Genomic DNA, 22,346 nt, shown 5'->3' on the forward strand with positions numbered 1-22,346 from the left:
TAGGGTAGAATACCAGGAGAAAGATGTCCTGGTTGATGTGAAATTGCAAAATAACCTTCAGGAAGAAAGCAGGATGGGGCCTGAGCTGAACCTTGTCCTTACAGAACACGGTGTAAGGAGGCTCTGATGTTAGGGACCTGAGCTCAGACACTGTCCTGGCTGAGGTTATTGCTACCAGGAACGCCACCTTGTAAGAGGTAGAGCAGGAAGCATGTCACTAACGGTTCAAAGGTGGACCCCCACCTCCCATGAGTCTAGAGAGGGCCAAGTTGAGGTCCCAGGCAGGGATAGGCTGACAGACATTAGGGTATAGCCTGTCGAGTCCTTTTAAGAACTGGCTGACCATCTGGTTAGCAAACAGAGCGGCTCTCCTCACCCGGGTAAAAGGCCGAGATGACAGCTAAGTACACCCTTATTGATAATGAAAGCCCTGCTGCTTCAGATGGAGGAGGTAGTCCTGAATAAGTGGCACTGAGGCTAACGTCAGGGGCGAATGGTGCTGCACTGACCAGATTGAAAAGCTCTTCCACTTGGCAAGGTATGTGGCTCTTGTAGAGGGTTTTCTGCTGCCAAGGAGTACTTGCCTAACCTGGCCTGAACAGGAAAGCTCCATCAGGTTTAACCATGGAGCTTCCACACCATGAGGTGAAACAACTCGAGGTTTGGATGTTGAAGACAACTGTGATCTTGTGACAGAAGGTCCGGGCAGAGTGGCAGGGTGATCAGGGCTTCTACGGACATGTCTAGGAGAGAGGTGTACCAGTGCTGAGAGCACCAGCATGGCCCTATCAATATGACCTGAGCTCGTTCCCTCCAGATCTTGAGGAGTACCCTGTAAACGAACGGTATGGGTGGAAAGGCGTATAGGAGGCAACCTCCCCAATGGAGGAGGAACGCATCTGCACTGGAGCCCGGGCTGCAATTTTAGAAGCAGAACTGCTGGCACTTCCTGTTGTACTGAGTGGCAAATAGACCTATCTAGGGAAAGCCCCGCCTCTGGAAGATTGAAATCTCAACATCCAGGCAAAGGAACCACTCGTAGCTATGCCAGGGTTCCATGTTACACACTCCTCTGGAGGAAGATTGTACCTTTTTGCTGATTGGGGAGTACTTGTGCCAGCGTGAGGGTGTTTTTATCCATTAGTCATGGATACTTGATAGGCCTGATCTGGTGGACTGAGTGTTTGATGCAGTCTGGTCCTTGAGTCAGAGCCTGAACAAGTGAACCAGACTGACATGTGGGCGTCTGCATGGTCTGGAGTGCTGCTCACACAGATATGTTCCACTGTGGGTAGAGGGAAGCAAAGGCACCATCTTGTTAATTGCCCTCTGGCTGACTGGGGAACACTGATCTCTCTACAGTACTGGTTCTCCCCCTGAGGGGAGGTGGGATCATAGATTTCAGGGTGTCATAGCCCTTTCCCTCAATGTAATGGCAGGTCTGACCCTTTTCTCTTGTGTGGGCTACTATGTGGAAAACACTGGGATTGTAATTTTGGTCACAAGGGTGCCTGGCTGAGTCTTGGAGAAGCCCAACATGACTGGGTATAGCACAGGAATAAGGACACAGTGGGCTGAGGTGGTCCGCCAGCTCATTCTGTACTCCGGGGAGGTACAATGCCTGCAGGTGTACTGAATGTTCGACACAGACGTCCCACAGCATGAGAGCTTCCTGGCATAGGAGAGGAGCGTGCACCCCTCCCCCCAACCCCATTTGTTGATATAGAACATTGCCGGTCATGACCGATATACATTGTCCCACTAAGCATGCTCGGAAGGTCTGGCACGCCAGAAGCACCACTCTCAGCTCTCTGACACTGATGTGGAGAGCCAGATCTGCCTGAGGCCTCGAGTCCTGTGGTCTCCCAGATATGCACCCCAGCCCAAGTCTGATGTGTCCGTCACTAGTGACGGAGATGGCTGTGAACTGGTGAAGGAGATGCCGGAGCATACCTCCCGAGGGTCAAGCCACCACAGGAGGGAGTTGAGGACCAGGCGAGGCAGGGTCACTATCCTGTCCAGGCTGTCTCTGCCCAGGCAGTACACGGACGCAAGCCGCAACTGAAATGGTCGAAGCCCGAGCCTAGCATGCTGCACTACACAGGTACATGTAGCCATATGACCAAGATGCCTCAGGCAGTTTCTTGCTGTGGTGGTGGGAAACCATCTGAGGTCTCAAATCAGGGCCTGAAACCTTGCTTGCGGTAGGTATGCCCTGGCCTGGGTCAAGTCCAATATTGCCCCTATAAATTCCATCCTCTGGACTGGGGACAGAGTGGATTTCGATTTGTTTAGAAGACCCAGGTTGGCAAAGGTGGCTCTGATGAATCCGACTTGAGTTTCCACTTGAGTCTTGGAGCGGCCCTTGATCAGCCAGTCGTCGAGGTAAGGATACACCTGTACCCGGTGCCTGCGCAGAAATGCAGCGATGACTGCCATGCATTTGATGAAGACAAGAGGTACTGCTGACAGGCCCAACGGAAGGGCTGTAAATTGCTACCACACCACACCAGAGGTACTTCTTGTGGGGTTGGATGACCACGATATGAAAGTATGCATCCGTCAAGTTGAGGGCGACATACCAGTCTGCTGGATCCAATGAGGGAATGATGTCAGGCCAAAGAGACCATACGGAACTTCAGTTTCTTCAAACTTGTTGCGTTCTTGCGATCCACGATGGGTCTGAAGCCGCCTTTGGTATTAGGGAATACCAGAAATAGAAGCCTTTGCCCCAGTGTTCCTGAGGAACCTCCTCCACTACCCCTAAAGAGATCAAGGAGGTGCAGTTGCTCCTAAGGAGCTGCTTGTGAGAAGCATCCTTGAAGAGGGACGGGGAAAGGGGGGTGGAAGGGAGGAAGGGCACAGAATTTGATGGAGTATCCCCTCTACCATGCAGAGCACCCATCAGTCCAAGATGATACTATACCATGCACGGTAGAAAGGGGGTTTTGGGGATGAGAAGGTAAGATGGGGTGTATCCACTGTTAGGTGTGCTACACCGTCCTCAAGGAGGCCTTCAAAAGGCCAGCTTGGACCCTGAAGATGGCTAGAGTTGTCCTGAGCCCTGTCCAGAAGGTTGGCATGACCTTCCCCTGGCGTTAAGATTCCTCCTTCTGGACCTGTGTTGGCTGTTTTGTGACCAAACTGCTGCTGGGGCTGTGGGTGGAAATGTCTCCTTTGTGTTGAGCGAGTATAGAGGCCCAGGGATCTGAGGGTGGCTCTGGAATCTTTAAGACTGTTCAGACACTTGTCAGACTTTTCTGAGAAAAGAGAGAGTCTCACCCTCAAAGGGCAGGTCTTGAATAGTTTGCTGTACCTCATAGGGGAGGCCAGAAACCTGGAGACATGCGCCCCTTCTCATGGCCACACCAGTAGCCATAACCCTGGTTGCTGCATCTGCCCTGTCCAGTGCTGCCTGAAAGGAGGCTCTGGAGATCAGTCTCCCTTCTTCAACTAAAACTGAAAATTCAGTGCAGGAGTCCGAGGGGGAACAACTCCATAAATTTAGCCATCGCCAAGCAGGCATTGTAGGAGTATCTGCTGACGATGGTCTGTTGATTGGATATACGGAGTTGCAGTCCCCCTGTGCAGTAAACCTTTTGCCCAAAAAGTTCTAATTTTTTGGCGTCCCTATTCTTGGGCAAAGGGTCTTGAATGTCTCTCCTGCTGGTTAGCAGAGTCCACCTCCAGTGAAACAGGCTGGGCGTGGGCATCTGAGTCAGCAGTGTGCCCTTGTTGAGTCAGCAGTGTGCCCTTGTTGCCAAGAAGGCTAATGGCATTTTGGGATGTATAAGTAGGGGCATAGCGAGCAGATCGAGGGACGTGATCGTCCCCCTCTATTCGACATTGGTGAGGCCTCATCTGGAGTACTGTGTCCAGTTTTGGGCCCCACACTACAAGAAGGATGTGGATAAATTGGAGAGAGTCCAGTGAAGGGCAACAAAAATGATTAGGGGTCTGGAACACATGACTTATGAGGAGAGGCTGAGGGAACTGGGATTGTTTAGTCTGCAGAAGAGAAGAATGAGGGGGGATTTGATAGCTGCTTTCAACTACCTGAGAGGTGGTTCCAGAGAGGATGGTTCTAGACTATTCTCAGTGGTGGAAGAGGACAGGACAAGGAGTAATGGTCTCAAGTTGCAGTGGGGGAGGTTTAGGTTGGATATTAGGAAAAACTTTTTTCACTAGGAGGGTGGTGAAACACTGGAATGCGTTGCCTAGGGAGGTGGTGGAATCTCCTTCCTTAGAGGTTTTTAAGGTCAGGCTTGACAAAGCCCTGGCTGGGATGATTTAATTGGGGATGGGTCCTGCTTTTGAGCGTGGGGTTGGACTAGATGACCTCCTGAGGTCCCTTCCAACCCTGATATTCTATGATTCTATGATAAGAGAGATGTTCATAGCCCTTGAAGGGCACAAAGTACTAGTGCTCATTGCGCTTGGCCGTAGGTGGCAGTGAGGCTGGGGTCTGCCAAAGGGTCTTGTTCATGTCCGTTATTGTTTTTATTAGTGGTAAAGCGATATGGGTGGGGCCAGAGGGAGCCAGGATGTCCACCATAGGGTCCGCATCATCCACAACTTCCTCTGCCTTAATGCCCAGACCCTGGGCAACTTGGCGCAGCAGCTCCTGCAACACTCTAGTAGTCCCAGGTCTAGAAGGCTCCAATGTGCCTACTAGGCTCTCAACTGGTGAAGAGGAAGAGGAAACCACCAGGGTAGGTGGTTGTTCCCTATCGGACCCACCAGAGGGATCTCTTGACCCAGTGGGAAAAGCGGAAGGCTGGCCTGGTCCCGCAGGTGCAAGAGACATGCTGTGTCTGTGCTGGCATAGAGTCTGGTGCGGCATGAGCGCTGGGGTTCCTGTGGGCACCATGGCAGCTGGCACCAATGACGGAGGTGGTATCTGGTTCCGAGGGTGTGTCTTGCACCGAGGCTGCAATGGGGGCCGCTGATACCTCCAGTGCCGAAGCAGTTGGTTGTGGTGCCGCAGTCAGCACCAGTGCCAAGAACAGTGCTGCAGGTGCCGGCATTAACGCCTGAGGCACTGGTTCTGGGACGAATGTTATGGAGACCACTAACACTGCACCCGACCCTGGGCTTGATGGAAGGCTCACGGAGTACAAAAAGGCCACTGCTGTGGATTTTGCCACTGAAGGGCCCACTGGATTGGAAGAGACCGCCTACGGTGCTGCGAGGAGGATCTTCTGCTCTTCTGTACAAGTCCGACTCTGAAGACCAGGGTGGCACTGCTCCTCTTGAGATAGAGCATCAAGAAGCAGGGGACCAACTACACACTCTGGATGGGGGGAGGGATAGGTCAGTGGTTTGAGCATTGAACTCACAATCCTGGGTTTAGTAGGCCAATCTCTGAGAGGGCCATTTAGGGATCTGGGGCAAAAATTGGGGCTTGCTCCTGCTTTGAGCAGGGGGTTGGACTAGAGGACCTCCTGAGGTCCCTTCCAACCCTGATATTCTATGATTCTATGGTGGAGCTGGCCGAGGTGATGGGAATTGGCATGCTATCATTTCTGGCTTTCCCTTAGAGATGATGAGGGGGGGTCTAGATGAGACCTGCAGTGCCAGGACACTCTCCTGTCTTGTTGGAGAGAACGGTACTGTTAGCCTCAATAGGTCCCGTGCCGCCTCAGAGGTGGATGGGAGCAGTAGATGCTCCGATGGGTGTGGTGAGCAGGACGGGCCAGGACTAGACTGACTCCTGCCCAAGTGAGACAATGTGGCCCCACTTTGAGTCCTTGAGTTGTGGCCTGACTGAGGTGTCACTGGTGGATGGTCCCTCGGTTTTGCTGAAGGAGCTCGACCTCTCTCTGACCTTTCTTCTGTGACACCGATTGGGGACCAGTGCTGAAGGCTCAAATGACCCCGAAGAGGTTGCATAACAGTGCCTAGCTTCCCTGCCAGCATCTTTCTTTGGCGCCCGAGTGCTCCGCGGTGAAGACAACATGCTGGGATCCGTGGTGCCTGGGTCCGAATGAGATTGGAGAGCTGCCTCCATAACGCACTCTCCCTCTCCTTGATGGCTCTTGGTCAGAACTCCTGACAGATCTTGCAGTGGTCTTTCTGGTGACCCTCACCAACGCACCTTAAGCAGGAGGTGTAGGAATTATTTTTTGGCATGCGCTTAGCACAGATCTGGCAAGTCTTAAAGTCCGGGAATCATGGTATTCCCCAGCAACAAAATGGGGGAGGAAACCCCCCGTAACTAAAACGTCTAAGGAAGCTACTAAACTAACTATATTAACTAGTGGAAACTAATTATGCACAGCGTACAGAGTACTGCTAATCCACTTGCTGAAGCAAGAGAAGAGCAAGGGGAAATTCCAGCTACAATCACTGGCGGTAAGAAGAAACCGGGGGTGGGGGCGGTGTGTGTGTGCAGGGTTGGTAGGGTTCTATATTGGACATCATGAAGACACGACTCCAGGGGGTGCCCAGCCCAACCCTATGTTTGTTGCTAGGGGGAAAAAAATCTTCCTAGTACTGTGCACGTGCGCACACACCTGATTGGAATTGACATGAACAACCACTCGAGGAAGAACCTGGTGTTTTAGAGGAATAACTAAAGAGATATGCCTAGTCACTCAGACTCCAGTGTACATTGCTGGAAGGAGTGGGTTCCAGAACTCAGGCCTTCCACAGAATGCTACAGTGGAGAATGTAAACCCAAGAATTTACAGATTAACCTAGCAGATTGTGGCTTACACAACAAGTTAGGGAAAGGGTGAATTACAGAGATCTGTCAGATAACTAGGTGCCACAGCACACGAAAGGCTCTACATGTGAAAGCCTGCCCGCGTTCTAAAGCGGATCTGCAGTGCCCCTGCCACTTGTGCGTTCAGACCAGTTCATCCAACTCAAGATGGGCTGTTCACTGTGTTCTAGAGATGAAGCTTCTAGGTTCCCTGAGCGTAGGGGCTCCAAGCCTTGAAGCCCCAAATGCAGGGATCACTCTGACAAGGTCTGACTCAGAAGAAAATAGTCTAAAGCTGGCCAGAAAGCTGCAAGAGAACTACTGCACAACTGCTACCTGAGAACTGAGATGCAGCAATGGGGTCAGTGACCAAGAACCATAGTGGCAAGATGTCTGTCATACACAGCAGTGGGAGATGACCTCACCACCTCCCCTCCATGAACATCAACTTCCCCACTTCAGTACTGAGAGCACAGAAATAGCTCCATCCCAACTAAAGGAGACTGACACCTGGACAAGATGTTTGTCATCCAAATACCAGGACACCAGACACCCCTACAAAACCTCATGTCACAACCCCGGGGGTTTCTCCTTCCTTTGGAGAAACTCTCCTTCAAAGACCCCCAGGCAAGTTAGAAGAGCTTATTCTATGAGTGGCTTTCAATATCATAAGCAAGAATGGACACCTTACACACACAGCAATGAACTTCACAGATCAAGAAACATTTATGTTACATCTCAACAGCTGAAGCCAGGCTGGTGAGGCAGGAAACACTCATGACATCAACTTGGGACTGAGCTACTCCAAGAGCTCTTTCCAAATAACCTCCTCCAGTGGTTTGAGACATGGTGTTTATGGGTTGGGTGTTATCAAGCAATAGTTTTTAAAACAGCTGATACAAGGTCAATTACCATCCCATCTTCCCAAAAGAAAAGAGATAAACCTCAGGTCCGCAATAATGAACCCCAGAACTTCCCTTTAATAGCAGAGGCATCATGTTACCAAGACTCAAATCATATGCTATAGCACATTTTGTAAAAATTAAGCATAAATAAAACGGTATGTGTCCATAAATTGAGTACATGGTGGCACATTACTCTTGCTTACTTTGCACTGGTTCACCTCTGCTAATCCAGCAGAGCTTTTAAGTCATCAGTATGACTTGGATGTGGGGGGTAGGGGGTTGTTTCTTGTTTAACACCCCTCCCCACACACACACCCCCTTGGGACTTCTACCCATTTCCAAACAGAGGCGCTGAAGAGGTTTTTACAGGCATGAATCAACCATCACTCCCCTATGAGGGAAGTATTAACCCTAGCATACCACGGAGAAACTAGTATCAAGAGGCAAACTAACTTGTGCAAGTTAGAGAGCCTAGGAGTCCTGACCCAGTTCCAGCTGACAGAGTAATAGTAGATAGAGGGTAAAAAATTAACCTTATTTCCACACTCAGTTCACAGTAGCACATAAAGTCAGTGTGTTTTGCCCCTTCCCTCCTGAAAGATCTAGAGGCCCTCAATTCTAGTCCCCATTAATCTGGTCAAGATTGGGGGAGGGGTGCACAACAAAATGGCTGAGAAAACTCAAATTTTCACAAAAAATGTTTAACAGACGAAAATTCAGGTTAAGAAAAGTGTCAATTTCATAAGGGGAGGGGGACCAACTAGCAGCATAGCCCCAACCCAAAAGGCAGAACAGACCACAAGCACCACCAGATCAGAAGCTTTGATTCACCAAGACACACTCAAAGTCTGGAACCAGCCAAGTTGCTAGAAGAGGAATATTTTTTGGCTTGAAGTCTGACTGTTCAATCTAGAAATGACGCAGCACCCAGAGACCAAGTACCAATGAGGGAGTACACACCTCAGAACACTACCTGGCCTTTAGCTTTTCCTCTCCTAAAGGAGATTCTGGAATAGCCTGGAGGAAGAGAGAGGTAGATAGTTTCGTACTGACAGACATGCCATTACTATTACCACATTATACCATGGCTGTTTGGCGGTCTGAGTGAAGTGAGCTGGGGCTCCCAGCTCAGTTCTCAGTGGACAGATGCTGCCACCAACACCTTCTTGTTTGCACTGTCAGGAGACATGCCAGGGAGAGCCTGGGCCATGGAGATGTCAAGGATTTTGATCTTCATGGCTGCTGCTTTGACAGCCTTCAGATTCTCCAAGTGAACTTTGGTGCTTCTGAAGCTCATCTTTGCTTTGTTTCCATTCACTTGTTTCTCACTGTTGTGACCTCACATCCTCCCCTAGGAAAGTAAAAGGGACTTTCCTAGGAAAGCTGTTATGAAAAACCACAAGCATAGTTTTTAAATGTGGACTTTGCACTCCCTGATGCCCCCCAGTCAGCTGCTTCCCCACTGGGAGATCTGGATCAGGCATTTTAGACACCATGTACTCATGCAAACCCCACAGAGCCCAGCCTCCTTGGAATGAGTCACACTTCAGCAAGGAGGCTCTGGCTAGATTCAAGGTGTATCTCATGGTGAGCAGAGCACTGGCCTAGGACTGAAAGAAAAAGCTGCTCCCTAGTATGTGTCACACACACACACAGGACTGGTCTAACTAGTCACACTGATATCAAAATGGTCTGGCTACTTCCCTCTCCCCCACTCCCTGTCCCCTCCCAGAAATGAGGATTACATACCTAAATTAGGAAGGCTTCCTGTGAGAGAGTTACCTACATCCCTGCTTGCACCAACACCACAGCCTCACCTAACCTTATATGTGGAAGGCTCAGCAACTAGAAGAGGCTGATAAGGAGGTAGAGATAAGAAAGGCAGGGCACTTACAAACCAGATTTGGGGGGGGAGGGGGGCAATAGATGCAACGCCTCCTCCCCCAAGCAAGAGAGACTCAAGAATGGGACTTTACTCTCCTAAGTAGGTCTGGAGGATAAGTTTCTACACACAGGGGACTGAGCAGTCAGGAAAGGAATTGGAAGTAGAGATCACAAATGACTAGACCAGCAGAGAGCTCTGCTTCTCAGGGGAGACTGTGGAAAGTGGAATGGGAGAGTTTGAGCCAGATTGCTGCAGGTCCCTAAATCCATCTCTGTTGCAGAGGGGAAATCCCTTTCGATCAGTAGTTCTCAAACTTTTGTACTGGTGACCCCTTTCACATAGGAAGCCTCTGAGTGCAACCCCCCCCTTATAAATTAAAAGCACCTTTTATATATTTAAAACCATTATAAATGCTGGAAGCAAAGCAGGGTTTGGGATGGAGACTGACTGCTCACAACCCTTCCTCCCCCCACCATGTAATACCCTCACAACCTTCAGAGGGGTCCCGACCCCCAGTCTGAGAACCTTTGCTTTAGATACACAAGAGACCCACTGAGTAACAGTGGGGATTCCCCCACACTATTGGGGTACCCAGGAAATTCAACCTCTACATTCATTCCACATGAAGCTTTTACAAACCTCTCTTCTGCCCTCATTTCCCTATCCCTCCAGACCGAGGCAATTTAGCCACCCTGCTCAGAAACACCATTGCAACAGGAGCACAACATGAGCGCTGATCTGCCCAGGCTGTAACTCGGTTACACCGCCTCTCGACTTGCAGGGGGAAGAGAGAACCAAGTGGAGATGGCAGAAGGGAAGGAAGCTGGGCGGGCGGGTCGGCAGCAGAACAGAGGGAAAAGATTGTTCCACTGGTATGTCAGCAATCTGGCTCCAGGGCAGCTGTCCTCTCTGGCAGTCAAAGGCAGATTTGTATGCGTGTGTGTTCAAGGGCTGCCCTCCTTGGCAAGAGGCTGTGGGCTCAGCTACGCAAACGCCTGAGATGCCCCCATTCCCTGCACAGCTGGGGACCCATACAGAGTGGGAGAAAAAAATGCAGAATAAAAAAGTTATTTATTCCATTTCTGTCTAGACAGAGGTGAATTATCCCTGTGCAGGCACTTCCTGACTCCCCTCAGAGATCGGAGAGGAAACTCCTCTCCACATTCAGATTTGAGAGTAGGTATGCAGCAGCAAATTGGAGGGGGGCCCCACTGGCCATGGCAGGGCAGCCTGTCACAGGTTTCATGCTAACTGCTTCTTGTTTCTCCCTGTACCCTCCTCCCTAAGGGCTCAATGCAGCTTGGAGCAGAGTATCTTAAGAGCTCCCCACTTCGAGAGGAAAGAGTAGTACCATACCAAAAGTGGCTCTGAGCCGCCAAACCACTGCATTCTAGATGCTACAGCCACAGGAACTAGCCTCAGCTCTCCCCTTCCTGCAGTAAAGCCAGATCCAGCCCCAGCCCCTAGAGGGCATGTGGATCCCATTGCACAAGATCCACCCAGCCAGCTCCTCCTCTACTTAAACCACCGCAGAGGAATACACCTTCAAACCTGAGCCACATACCAGGACACTAATGCCAGGGTCCATGTCCCAGCAGGAGCCACACACTAGAGTGCTGGACTGATACCCCAGAGCTGCCTGCCCTCCCCACACCAGCAACCATTCACCCCAGCCTCTCTTCCAAGCATAGCAGGATCCACATAGCAGGCCATGGGCACCCATGTCAAGATTCACACTCCCAGCCCCCACCCCAGCACAGGAGTCACACATGTTGGAAACACTTTAGCAGCACAAAGGCAGCTCTCTTCTCTGTGGGAATTTGCAGCTGAGGCTGAGCTGCTCTCTGGGGACAAAGGGATTTCACAGGCACACAGGCAGACGTCTCCCCTCTCCCCCTCCCTCCCAGCTTTTCCACTTCCTGTCACAGTAGCACCAGACCTAGGGCTCAGAAACAAACAAACAGAAAGCACTGGATTCTGGGAAATGGGCCAGAGCATTCCAGAGTGGCCCATTCGCCAATCACCAGCCAGAACTCCCACTTCGCCCAGTGCAGCTCCCTGTCAAGGAAAACAGCCTTTCCCTCCCCACTGCACTGCCCCCCCACGCACACCCCTAGGGCCAGCCTGAGAGGAGGCCATTTCACAACAGGCATAGCAGGTAAAGAATCAGGGACTCTGGGGTTGGGGGCAGGGAGAAGGTTACAGATTTACAATTCAGCTCAACAGCTCCTGCCACTGTGCCTACAGGGACTCCCTATGAGACAGCAGAGAACATAAGCTAGTTAAAACCCCAGATCCCATGCTCAAACCCCTCCTCCTAGCACAGCTCTGGGTTAGAACCCTGTCCCTGAGGAGCCTTGAGGCTCTTCAGCCCTTTTCCTCCTACAGCCTTGAAAAAACATTTCCATCTCCCTACGGGTTAGGATGTCCCTTGCCTTCATTCCCTGCTCTCCCCACCCCTCAAAAGATGCTCAATGGGAAAGTCCACACAGCCTCTGTAGCACTGCTTTACAGCAAACAGAGGCCCCATAAGTTCGTACAGATAAGGCCTCTCCTATCAGCTGCAAGGGAGCAAAGTCCCTCAGGGTGAGGAGGGCTGATCCCTGGTGACAACACAACACCGTGCCAGTCAGGAGTGTGGCCTTCTCACACTGAGAGTAAGAGTGCAGCAGATGGGAAGGGCTAGCAGAGCCACAGCACCTAAGAGGGAATTTAGAGCAGACTCTTCTGCAGAGGACCCACAGCAGATGCTGCAATACTAGTAGCATATCACACTGGAAATACCAGTTAATGAGGACAGTCTAGTTTAAGGGACATCGCCGGTGGAGGGACTGCACCTGGACAGAATGTACCAAGATGTCCCCATGGCACCAACATCCCAAGACTATAGCTCTGCCAGTCACAACTGCTGCCTAGCACTGAGCCATAGGGACAATATGGGAAGTCTGAGCAAAGCAGCCAGAAGGAAAAGTGATTCAGCTGGTGGGCGGATGCCAAAGTTACATGGACTTCACTCCTGCCCCATTCACTTGCCACCATTGGTCTTCAACCCTCTGTGCTCCCCACATCCCACCTACTGGGCGCAGGCCATTTCCTCTTTGACAGCACAGCTGCAGACATAGGGGAATCCACACAGCTATGGAGGAGAATAAGGTGCTGCAGCACAAGAGAGATAATCTGACCAACTGTTGTACCCTGCATACAGAGGGCTACCCTGCATCTGGTATGATGAGGGATCAGAGAACACATGAAGGCACACAGGGAAATAGGATGAACTGGGAGTCAATTTGCAGGGGGCACTGCACAGCTTGCGATGCACTGGCAAACTGCCTTATACAGTAAAGCTTCCATAGCTCCTATCCGCCTTTAAGGTCCATATCAGACACCCAGAAGAGGGGTTTTGAATTTCTTTGATTTAGCTTAGGATCTTAAGTGAGATCCCAGAAGAACAGCAGTTGCAGGAATTGGAGCACGTTTCTGCCACCATCCTGACTGAAGGATGACTGATCCTCTCGGAAAGCCCTACAGTTTTACTTTCCATTTACAAAGTTCAGTCACAGAGGGACACCCTCCACTGCTGAACAGCTGGAAAAATAAGACATTTTCAAAATTGATTTCTACCCATTCCCTCACCCAGACATGCACCTCCTCCTCTGAGCCCCTCCCTCATCTCCTCAAATGAAACCCTACCAGTTAATTCATTGAGCTCCTGTTTCACCACTCTGAACAAACAGGCAGGTGGTTTAGAGAGGCTGAAGTCATGTTGTGTGTGGGAGTGGTGGGCAGGGAGTTGCTGAAATCAGTCTAATACAGCATTTCCAGGAAAGGGAAATCTGCACAGTGAGGTGGTAATTGCCTTCCACACAAACCATGCTGCTGTGCTTGATACAAGCAAGGATGTTCTGTGGGTTGCCAAATCTCCTCTCCCTCCCTACCCTCCCCCATTCAGGTACGCTCACAAGCTGACTCACAGCTCCAGTCACAAAGGGTATCAGAAGGAGATGGTACAAGAAACCTAGCTCAATTCAGCATGACCTCATCGGATGCCCCTTGTTCCAACTGAGCATGCGTACACACACAGAGACAGATTTAGAAATCCTGATGAAAGAAAGGACTGGGCAAGGAAAGCAATTGGAGGAGCAGGATATGAGAGCCAAAGACTGAATCACCCCTAAAGGGGAAGATTCACTTCACCAACTTGGAACAGTAGCCACCTTCCCCTGGGGGTGTGGAGCTGTAGTGGGCGCTCACAGCTCTTCACACCATGGATGTACTACCAGATATCACACCACGCTGGGGTCCTGCTGAGATCCACAACTGCTCCTATGCCCACACACCCCCTCCCATAGAGGGGAGGAAAAATAGAACTATCTTGGCAAATATATCATCTGGCACAGTATTTGAGACCAGAGCTCACAATTACATGTAACTGACTGTGAGCAAGGACGAGGACTGGAATAACAGGATGCCACACGTCAGGATTAAAGTGCATCAGCAAACTGAGATGAGGGCAGAGGGAAGGAGACCTGAACAGGACCTGTCTATCCTAGTCAAATAAGGACTGAATGGCATTATTATGAATGCTAGAGAACAAAAATACAGTGCAAACAGGGTAGAGAGCTTCCCATCCCTCCAACAGCATTGGCACTGCCCTACCTCTACCTGCCCCAGGGCACACAGCAAAGCTGGAGGACTTCCATTATCCATGGGCCGTTGCTCTAACACCTTTCTCCAGAACTGCATCTGTATATCCCCTCCCCCATCCATCCCCCACCCCCAACAGCTTTCTCTGCCCTCTGCAGAGGTAGAAGGGAAGGAAACCAATATTTCCTGATCAGACAGGAAGTGACATAGAACCTTGCGGGAAAGGAAAGGCACAAAATACAACGTCCTGCCAAGCGCTGCTCCCTGCATCCCCCAAAGTGCAGAGAGGAGACTCCCTGGAACCAATGGGAAGACAGACATTGAACTATAAACCAAGGCTGCAACACAGACAGTACCATCTCTGCCACAAGGTATCTGCACAAGGGGAGAAGGAGCGAGAGTGGTTTAATTCACCCACTACATCAGGTGCCAACAAAGAGGGTCATCTCTTCACTAAACTTACCCAACTCTCCACCCATGCCCTCAGAACAATGGGCAGCCAGACAAGGCCACCTCCCCTTACTGGAGAATGTCCCCTCTCCAAAGGGCACACTAAATAGCCACCTTGCATTGCTAGAGCAGTGCACTCACACCTGAAACAGGAGTATCCTCTCTGGCACCATGCCCCCACATGGTTTTAGTGCCACGATATGTCTCACTGGAGTTACTCACAAATGGGGAGTGTATGTCCCACTTCCACCTACTACTAGCCTCCTTAAACCTCTCACTTTATTGAAGTAAAAGCATCTGTCAGATGTGCAGCCCCTTATGTCCAACCTTCATTGGTGGATGACCCCAGTTTTGGTGTCACCTCCCACTTAACCTCACAAGCACCCGGGGGAGGCAGAGAAGGGAGGAGAAATCCCATACTAGGCATTGTAGGAAATGCTAGCGGTGAAGCACTAGGAGTTGTAACCTGGGATGCTGATCAGCTGCAAGAAGTGAATGCCTATGCTTGTTCCCGACAGCATAAATTTGGGGAGCAAGGGCACAATGAAGACCCTCCTCCTTCTACCCTCTCCCCACCTGGCTTGTAGCCACATCTCCTGTTTTGCACACAGAGGTGAGCCCTTCTCAGACTGGCCACAGAGCAGGTGTTTGTGGACCAGCAGAGTGGCCTTCCAGCCAGGCCATTTACTGGATACAGAAACAGGGTGAGGCTTCAGGGGAGGGAGAGAAGGTTTCCTGTTTGTTGTCAGTCTGATGTAATCTCCCAAGGACCACATCCAGTAACAGTACATTGGTAATTAAAGTCACAAGAGGGAGCATTCAAAGGAGGTGGGGCTTGGAGTCCAAGCCTGTTTCCACATCACAGAGGATCCCTCCAGGGAGTGGCCCCCTGATATGGGATTTTAGTTCATAAAAGGAAAGTGTCACTCGCTTCACCCTCCCCCTTACCCCGTAGACAAAAATCAACCTGTCTGACATCACATAGCTAGGTAGTAGCACCAGCTTTGCATGCAGCAACACGCTCTGAGGAATGTACTCCTCCTACAGGGCAGGGACATGCCAGAAACATGCAAACGAGATCAGTGAACTACTGATCTAGTGAAGGAAAGAGGCCTTTGCAGTTATGTATTTTCTCAGGTTGATATGACACACCCACCCGCAGAAGTTATCCATACACTGTCGTTCTGGCTGAGATAACCCACTTTTCTCTTAGAGCCCTCAGTTAAGAGAAAAGGAGTAGGGATAGCAGTGGAGGAGAGGATAGGGTGCAGAGGTTCCCCAGTTAAGGGTTCAAGATGAGACAAGAGTCTCATCAAGGAGCAACAAGATTTGTTTTGCTCCCTGCATTGATTAGAGAGACCCAAGGATTAGATGGAAAGCAGTGCGAAATGGAGGTTGGTGAAGAATCCTCCCAAGTTCTGGGGTTAGAGGCACTTTCCTGCTCCTATTCAGGATGGGAATTCAGCCTCCATGTTGTTAGTGTACTCCTGGGCCACCCACAGCTCCTCTACTATAGGCCACCTAAGCTCGGGGGGGGGGGTGTGGAGAGCCACACACCAGTTCCTGAAGCATGTGGTATCTGTTCACAATAACCCTTCTGCAGTTGCAACAGCCACAAGAAGAAGAGAAATCTGAAGGGAAGGAAGTGGGCAGAGAAGTGGTGTCCACACCATTTCTTCCCAACCCCCACTTTTATGAAATAGCTGCCTGCTGAAAGAGCATGCTAGGGAATGATATATGCCAGCAGACTTCAGTCAGACTTCCAGATTCCTACAGCCAGGATTTGCTGGTGGAGGGAAGCCAGTGAACTTTGAGCAGGGTTTGCCACAATGGGTATTACTTCTATTGGGGTAGAGCAGCCAGGGCTGGGAAAAAAGAGATGGAGATAAGTCTTGTCCAAACGTGTTTAGCCAATGGACTAACACCAACATCCCCCATTTCCCATCCCAACACGTGGACTTCCAAATTAAGTCAACTGGATACAGTTAAGCGTGAAGCCAGAAGTGGTTTTTCACCTGTCCTGGAACATTAACAGCCATTTTAAAAGAGGTGCAAAGACAGTCTCACTGCAGCTTTGGCAAATGCTGCTTGGTTTCCTAGTGCGCTACCTTCTAAGGGAAACCCCAGATATCCCTCTAATTCCCAAGTTTTGCCAGACTGCTCTAGTAGCAGGAGGAGAGGCTATTCTTTCCCTGCACTGGTATGCCCACCACACCATCTTCAAGGCTGTGCTACACCACCACTCCAGTCTTTGCAACACGAGCAGCAATAGTTTCTGCACCAAGGAGGGTCTGCCAACACAGGGCCCTCTACACCAGCCATCATGGTGGAGGATATGGTTAATAGTTGTTTTTAACAACATGAGGGGGACAGTGTTGGAGCCAGATCTGCCTACACTACTAAGACAACCGTAAGAGCAGGGAAGGGATACCTCCCATCATTCTTGCTCAGACAGATATACCCTTAGTTTGTAGGTCTACATAGAAGTGCTTATGATAGTACTGCTGTAGCACAAACACTTGCTACACCAGCGGAAGAGCCTCTTCCATCACTGTAGTAAATCCACCACCTCGAAAGGCTGTTCCTCCATCAACCTAGTGGTGTCTACACTGGGGTTCAGGTTGGCTTAGCTACGGTTTCTCAGGAGGGGTGAATTTTTACACACACACACACACACGTACGTACGTGACATAGCTAGGTCAGCCTAAGTTTTATGTTGAGACCAGGCCTAAGAGGTCAAGGACCAAGGTCACATTTGGCTTCCAGGGTTCACACCTAGAATTTCCACTGTGAGCATCAGGGTACAGACACCTGTCCATATTCCTTGCACAAGGGCAAGGGTGGGAGCACAGATGGCACCCCATTAAAAGCTCAGTGTCTCTTCCTCTCTCCTGGCACACTGCCTGATAATTAAGCAGCACAAGCAACCATTCTCTTCCTCTACAGCCACCCCCTCAGTTCCCTCCCTCTTCATTGTGTGGTTTGATACAGACCACTAAATAAGAAGTGATATCACCAATGGGGAAATTCATCTTCTCCTTTAAGAGGAACCGAAAGCTGTTGTCCAAGATTTGATGACCATGTGGTGTCAATAACCACATCTAACCCCAGGCCTTGTCCCCACCCAAGACACACAGTCACAAGGGAACACAAGAAACTTAGTAAATGCTTTGGTTAACAAGATCAACAATTCTACTCAGGACAAGTCTCCCTGGCAGCAAAATTCAATAGAAACATCAACCATCTTCACTAAACCACTACTGGCAAGTGAATCACTGTGGGAAGAGGCCAGAAAAGTCTGTTGGAGCTCTGGTTCCAATCTGGCAGTGGCTGAAAGTAGACATTGGTGGCCTGTGTGAAAGCAGGTGGGAGTCAGCCCATTTCCTAGTGAGACAGGTGTCCACACAAACTGGTCACCATTGCCCCAGTTGTTGTAGGTCTTCTAACCAAGGACTAGCTGGGCCAAGAGTTCCCCCTACATGTGAAGGGGGATTGTCCAATCTAAGCCCAGAATCGAGACACAAAGGCAGTAGCTTTTACTGCTATGCCAGGCCTGTGTCTGCCATGTGGATCCAGGAGACTTTGGTTATAAGGGGCTATAAATCCCGACCTTTTCAATAGCATTATGCTTACAGAAAACATTCTTGTCCTCCAAGCCATAGTTGAGTACCTCAGAGAGTCAAGCCCTATGAAAGGCACAGAGCAGTTTCACAGGACAACTGAGGCTACCCATTTTAGCCAACGGGTTTGAGTTTTATCATCTCATTAGCTAACATACCTGTACATTTAGAAACCCAAACTGTTGGCTGATTCCATCTATCACTGTTAGCAATTGAGGCTGTTAAAGAAATTATATGGGAAAGGATGTCATTTTCTTCCAGGATAAAGGCTCACTGAAGCCATCAAGCTTCACATCTACTGATGCAGCCACAAATGGTACTTGTTGTCCAAGGATCTTAAACTGCTATACTAACATTGAGTTAAACCTCACAACCCCCACAAAGTAGGGAGCTACTCCTCTTTTCCAGATTGTGCCTCAATTTCCCTTAGGGTAGACTGCACAAAGCCAGAAATAAAACTTGAATCTCATGACTGAGCCCTGTCCTCTAGATCAAGCTTCCTGAGCTCCACAGCAACTGCACAAGAGCATCCAGGCCTAGCATCAGAGCCAGAAGGGAGGCTGCTAGTCATATCATAGAAAACCTGCATGAATCAAGCAAAGTTGTCCAGCACACACCAAGCCAGTTGTTTTCCTCTTCCTACCCTTCCAGAAAGGCTCCTTGTAAGATTTCCGCAAGAATGCGCCACACAAGGAAAGGTCAGTCATCTGCATGCACAGGGTCCCAACCAAGTTCAATCAGACATTGACGACGACAAGCTTCAAAACTGCTTTTAAGCATGTGAGCAAAAGTATTTGTGACAGTCTCCTCTACTTTGCTATCTGCTTAGAACCAGCTCTGTATGCAGGGCATACAGCATGCTGGCTTCCCCACTCTTCCCTAAAGCACTCCTGTTATTCCAGTCCAGCTCCTATCTCACCCACCAACAGTTCTTTCAATGCACCTCAGTTCTGCCTTGCATTACCCTTTGCTATTCCAGACTTGTGCCTCTGAGCAGAAAGCTGGTTACACCAGGTTTTGTGGTTTGGCTATGTACACAACCATGTGCATTGGGGAGCAGGGGGTGAAATGAACAGGATGAGCCCCAAGTTCATCTTTGTGCCCAGTCTGAATTTGAAAGTGGACCTGAAAACTAGAGTCTGCATCCGTTCTAATCCCCAGCTCCACCATAAACAGGAAAGCAGCAATTTCTTTGGGGAGCTGAAGGAAAGGACAATACAGAAAATGTATATTCCTATAGTTAGAAGGGATTGGAATTCAAGACTCACAGAACCTGTTCCCAGTTCTGCCACCACCTCACCATGTGACCTTGGTGAAATCACTGTACTTCAAGTTTCTCCATCAGTAAATTTGGGACAATCATGTTTTCTTGCCACTGAGGAGGGGCTGAGACTAAGTTTAGTGTCTCTAAAATGCTTTGAGTGCCTCAGATGGAAGACACTAGGGAAAGGCTAAGTATTATTACAGCCATATCTAGTCCTGTTCCAAGTGATGAATTGGAAGCACAGAAAGGATCCAAGAATCCCGCTTCCGGTTGGGCTCAGTGAGGTGCCCAGTGATGCTCTATCCTATCAACAGCCAAAAACTACAAGCAAAGCAAGAGAGGGGGATGGAAGAAGCGTTCAAGGCCTCTATCCTACTATTAAGGAACCCATGGAATTCAAGGTATTCAGACATTATCGAGCCTGAATGCTGAATCCTGGCTCCTCAAGGGACCGACAGACTCCTTTCTGGAGGGGAAGGATGGTCCTGTGGGTAGAGCATAAGCCTGAGATTTTGAAGACCAGGATTCAAGTCCCTGCTCTGCCATAGACTTAGGAAGCTGAGGCACAGAGAGACTCTGTAAAACAGGGAGAACAGCACTGCCATACCTCACTGGGGGGTTGGGAGTGAGGAAAAAAAAAATACATTGAAAATTGTAAGAGGTTCAGATATATGGTGATGTGGGCCATATAAATACCTAAAACAGAATCCCTTCAAGACTACTTCCCCCCCACACACCAAAAAAAAAAAAAAAAAAAAATATGACAGCCCCAATTCTATAAGAGGGCTTTGTACGATAAATGGCAACAGTCCCTCAGAACAAGAGGCACAGAAGGGGCAGGGTGGGGAGGGAAGAGATATACTGCTATTTGACGAGAGCTGCCAATGAAAGCAGGAAAAAAACAACTAGGAGTCCGGTGGCACCTTAAAGACTGTTTGTTAGTTTAACAGTTTAACTGTCTTTAAGGTGCCACCGGACTCGTTATTTTTGTGGATACAGACTAACACAGCTACCCCTCTGATACAAGGGAAAAAAATAGCCAGCTGCACCCAGCACGCTTGGGAGTGGGCTGCTGTGGGATTTTTCCTTTACTGGAGACATTTCAATGTCGCTGGTTAGACTGAGCCAGAGAAAAAGGTTTTTTTTTATTATTAAATTATAATAAATAAATTGCCACATTACCAGGAGTCTGTGGGGTTGTGGGGTTTTTTTTTGGGGGGGGGGGGGGCGCATGCTAGATGGGCTCCACCTAGCAGTTTTGACCCTCCCTAGAGGCACAGTCCCTTCCCTGCAAGAACAAAGGAGGAGGCAAATTAGATAACAGGAGAGTCTAGGAAGAGGTAACAGTTTGAGATCTGCCCTGGCCAGCTTTAGTCTAGTCTGCATAGGGTTCCTCACACACACCTAATCCCAATTCCCAACTCTTTCTCCCCTTCCACAGGCCAAAATCTTAGGGAGACATCACAGCATATAACCTTGGGCCCGGATACCCCCCAGCCCCCAGGAAAGGCCTCCGCACCCAAAATACTCCCTGCTTCTAACACACATAAGCAACTTCCCTTACTTTAACAAAGGGAACTATGTTGCAGGGGGAAAGAGCAGGATACCATTTGCAATGCTAGCCGCCCCTTACTCCAACATTAAATGCCTGTCCAAAGAGAGATGCATTCTCTCTCCTGCTCAGAATTAGGAGATTGGCACAGAAAGATTACTTTTTTTCTTTTTCTTTCTTTTTTTTGGGGGGGAGGGGGTTGGGACGAGAGGTCAAGGTTACATGCTTCACTCAAATCTCAGACACCCCAGAAACCAGCCAACATAACTCCTAGCATGAGAGGAGAAGGATGAGGGGGTTAGACAATGCTGTAAGGCAATAAGTGAGCCCAAGGCCACACTCCAGGCCCTACAGATAGGCCACAAGACTGAACATAGGAACAGGGTATTGCAATCAGTTTTGGGGGTGGGAAGTACCAGCAAAGAGTCGCACCACTCACAGCCACCCAGCAGAGACATCAAGTCATTCTGAATCTACTTTCAGAAGTGCCCGTGTTCTTTTGCCAGCTGTCAGAGCACTTCGTCTGGGCTCCCTGGCTGTGAAAGGCTACTACAGCCAAAACCATGAGTTGTTCACAGCAGCTACCCTCTTACACCAACCCTTTATAATCCAGATAGGGAAGGAGTGGGGAGAGAAGAATTATGAGGGGTACTAAATAGAACATGAGTCACCACTGAAACCCACAGACCATTTCCAAACCTGTCCTCTAGCCACTCTCTAAATAGAACACCCTCTTTTCTTGCTCTGATGCACCCAAGACCAAAACCTCAGGTGAGGGGAGAAGAGATACAGGTGCTTAGATGCAGGGCATGGGTCTTAACAAGTTTCCAGAAACTAGACTGCTTGCTGCTTTTTTCCCCCACCTGGAATATTCCCCCAGGATCTCTGGCCACAAGAGCCTTAAATATAACAAGACATCACAATCTGTGCACAGCAAAGTGAGAGAAAGAGAAGAGAAAGTATGTTTTTAAAAATATGCTTAGGAGACAAATTAAACTTCCTATAATAATTTTTAACAGTAGCACAGACTGTTTCTCCGCCCCAGTTTGTTGCAATTAGTGTCATATCGAATTCCAGGCTTTTGTTTTGTTTTGAATGGAGGAGTTAAGCTTACAGATGACGACTCTCGGGACTAGAAACTAGCCCAACGTCCTAGTTCCCAGTGAGCTGGCTACATAAGCACTTTCTTAGTAGTATCTAGAAACCCCAATCCTCACTCAACACGCTTCCAAGAGACTAAACATAGGAGTCTAAGGAAAGTTACAGGGAAACAACTTTTTTTTTTTTTTTAAAAAAAAAAGTACATTAGACTACAAAAAA

At 49.4% G+C, this 22,346-nt stretch overlaps 1 protein-coding gene across 5 annotated transcripts in view; it reads right to left on the reverse strand.

Moving 5' to 3' along the window:
- CTNND1 (catenin delta 1) overlaps positions 1 to 22,346 on the reverse strand; it is a 59,062-nt gene that overhangs the window by 35,440 nt on the left and 1,276 nt on the right. The gene's annotated exons all lie outside the window — the stretch shown is intronic.

Source organism: Lepidochelys olivacea (assembly GCF_965140295.1).
Source record: "Lepidochelys olivacea isolate rLepOli2 genome assembly, chromosome: 6".
NCBI lineage: Eukaryota > Metazoa > Chordata > Testudines > Cheloniidae > Lepidochelys > Lepidochelys olivacea.